The sequence below is a fragment of the Adiantum capillus-veneris genome, chromosome 21 (genome assembly GCF_014529385.1).
Source record: "Adiantum capillus-veneris isolate H3 chromosome 21, ASM1452938v2, whole genome shotgun sequence".
Taxonomy (NCBI): Eukaryota; Viridiplantae; Streptophyta; class Polypodiopsida; order Polypodiales; family Pteridaceae; genus Adiantum; species Adiantum capillus-veneris.
In genome coordinates, this window is record NC_140951.1 from 23882435 (window position 1) to 23885955 (window position 3521).

Below are 3521 nucleotides of genomic sequence, written 5' to 3' on the forward strand. Positions count from 1 at the left end.
CTATTATTGAAGAAAAAAGACGGCAGTATGCGCATGTGTGTAGACTACCGTGGCTTAAATGCGGTTACGGTTAAGAACAAATACCCATTGCCCTGAGTAAATGAGTTGTTTGATAAACTCACTCATGCTCACATTTTTACAAAAATAGACTTGCGGTCAGGATATCACCAAGTCCGTATTCGACTTGCTGATATACCCAAAACTGCATTCCGAACACAATTTGGATGCTACTAGTTCTTGGTGATGCCCTTTGGGTTAACCAATGCGCCCGCAACATTCATGACACTTATGGATAGTGTCTTGAAGCCGTACTTGGGCAAATTTTTCATTATTTTCCTCGATGACATTCTAGTCTACAGTGCTTTTGAAGAAGAACACTTACAACATCTCAGGCAGGTGTTTGAGTTGTTACAAACAAACAAATTATATGCCAAGGAATCTAAGTGTGATTTTCTAAACGACGAAATTCACTATTTAGGGCATGTTATTTCAGCCAATGGGTTATATATGGATCAATACAAAGTGGATACCATCCGAAAATGGCCTTCTCCTAAAAAGCTGGAAGAGTTACATATTTTTTTGGGATTTGCAGGTTTTTACCGAAGGTTCGTTAAAAACTATGCTTATATTGCTGTTCCCATGACGGATCAACTAAAAGGCAAAGGCAAAGCTTTCCAGTGGGGATCCGCTCAATAGCACAGCTTTGATACTCTCAAGGATGCATTAGCTATAGCTCCCATACTGGCTATTGTAGATCCTTTGAAACCATTCGTTTTGGAAACAGATGCCAGTGACCGTGCTATTGGAGCAGTCCTGTTACAAGATGGACGACCAATTGCATTTGAAAGCAAGAATCTTGATGCAGCTCAGAAGAACTACTCTGCTTATGAGCGCGAGCTCTATGCAATAGTGTCTGCCTTAAAAACATGGCGGCATTATCTGTATGGTGCTCAATTTGAGATTGTGTTTGACTATGAAAGCATCAAATGGTTTACACAACAAATGGATTTTGAAGGGTCGGAAAGCCAGGTGGACTGAGATTCTTCAAGAATATGATGCCAAGCTAAGGTATCATAAAGGTCGATACAATGTGGTGGCTGACGCTCTAAGTCGTATGCCAGAGATGAATTCTCTCTTGTTCACGGAACTTCGTAAGTGAATTTTTGGATTCTCTCAAAGGCAAATATGAGCATGATGAAGCATATTCCAAAGTGTGGAGCCATGTTCAAATGAGGGATCCTTCTCACTCCAATGATGGTAGTGTAACGTTAACCTCCACACCTAGTTCTCCTCTATTGAGTGATGAACTACAACGATGGAAGCATTTCACCATCGACAATGGGTACCTACTCCATAAGGGGAGAGTTTGTGTACCGATGGACACAGACATTCGGCGCCAAATTCTTTATGAATGTCATGATAGTTCAAGTGCAGGGCACCCGGGTACTAGAAAAACTTATGCTCATACGAAGACAGTTTTAATGGCCAGGTATACATGGCTTTGTTCAAGCTTATGTCTTGCATTGGCAAAAATGTCAAGTTAACAAAGCAGAGCGCCTGAAAGCAAGAGGACTCTTATATCCTTTGGAGATTCCCAATGGAAAATGGGAAAGCATCTCTATGGACTTTATTGTGGGTTTACCAACCACTGTACGAGGTCATGACTCGGTATGGGTGGTCGTAGACCGGTTGACTAAACTATGTAAGTTTATTCCAACCAAATCAACGGTTAAGACACCAGAAGTAGCCAAGTTATTTGTGGACAATCTATACAAATTGTATGGTTTGCCAAGTAACATTGTCAACGACCGTAATCCCAAGTTTAACAATCACTTTTGGAGAGCTGTGCTTAAACGATTGGTTAAACAATTGAACCTCAGTACAGCCGATCATCCAGAAACAGATGGTCAAACTGAATGAGTTAACCAGGTGCTAGAGGACATGCTAAGAGCATACGTCAGCAAAAAACAGTCAGACTGGGAAAAATACTTACCTATTCTCGAGTTTGCCTACAACAGTGCTAAGCATGTCACAATTGGATTTAGTCCTTTCATGCTCATGTATGGGTTTCAACCTAGGTCACCAGTTACGGTGGGGTTGGAAACCGAAAAACTCCAACAGGTTAAGGTTTTTCTCAAAGACCATGTGGATATGCTGAAACTCGCTTGTCAGAATGTCCGACAAGCACAGGATTGGTATAAGAAGTATGTTGATGAGAAACATTGGCAAGTTACCTTCGAAGAAGGGGAGGAAGTATTTTTACGTGTGCCAGAACATTCAGAAAGTATGAAAACTGGACCAACACCTAAATTATCTCCCCAATATTGTGGACCTTTCAAAATACTCAAGCGAGTAGGTGAGTGTGCCTACAAATTATTGCTACCTTCACATTCTCGTATTCATCCGGCGTTTCATGTAAGCCGTTTACATAAGCGGTTACATGGGGACGACAATGTCATTGACCAACAGATTTTGGTTGATTTCATTGAACCCTTACCGCATGAACCTGAATGTGTTCTCGATTATCATGAGTTGCGTACACGTCATCATGTACGTAAACAAGCCTTAATCAAGTGGAAAGACCGACCTGAGCAAGGTGCCACTTGGGAAAATATTAGTGTTCTTAAGAAGAAGTTCCCCACTTTTGTTTTCGAGGATGAAAACTCTTCTTAAAGGGGGAGTAATGTCAGGACACCAGCAAGGCCGGACTAAACAAGGGCAAGGCCGAGCTAGGCAGTGTGGAAAGGGAGTCCAACTAGGGCAAAGGGCCAAGGGCTATGCTATATAGTGGGTGGTTGGGTGGTGGACTCCTAGGTTCTAGTTCCCCTTGTCTAACAGGTGCACTACCTTTGGATGACAACCACTATCCAAAAAAACCTTCCAAAAAGAATCCTCATGGTGCCTTTTTCAAGTATTGCCATTACCAACTCGACAGTCCAAATATTCGTGAGCCGTCAAGTTGTGTTGGATCTTCACCATGTTGGCTACAAGCCGTGCAAACCTCACCCACTTTGGACAACCCGAAAAAATCATCCATAGTGAGACTCGAGCAACCGCACCCAATATTTGACAGGCCATAATTGGCAATTGTAATCCTGTTTGACGAGCAGTCAACTCTTGTTGGCTCCATAAACCACATAGCACCTTCTCAAACTCTGTCAAGGCCCTGAAAGCACCATATGGCATTACTTCCCATGCGATCAGGTGGGCACCAACCCCGCCCCCAGAAAAAATTCAAATGGCCATATCTTGCAATCCATAGCTTTGATCTGCAATCCAAAAATACGGGCATGCTCCATAACTCGCGCACTACACGTCTATACAATGACATCAACTCGGGCCACCTAGCATCACTTGGACTATTCGTCTGAGATCTGCAACCACCTCCAACTTCAAAGCCCCATATTTGCACATTATAGCTCCGTTTAACGAGCTGTCTGGACCTCTCCCTTAAGCACTTCAAGATCTACATTTGGGCCAAAAAGTAGCATTTTGATCGCCCTTCATCTGCCACCCTGTCA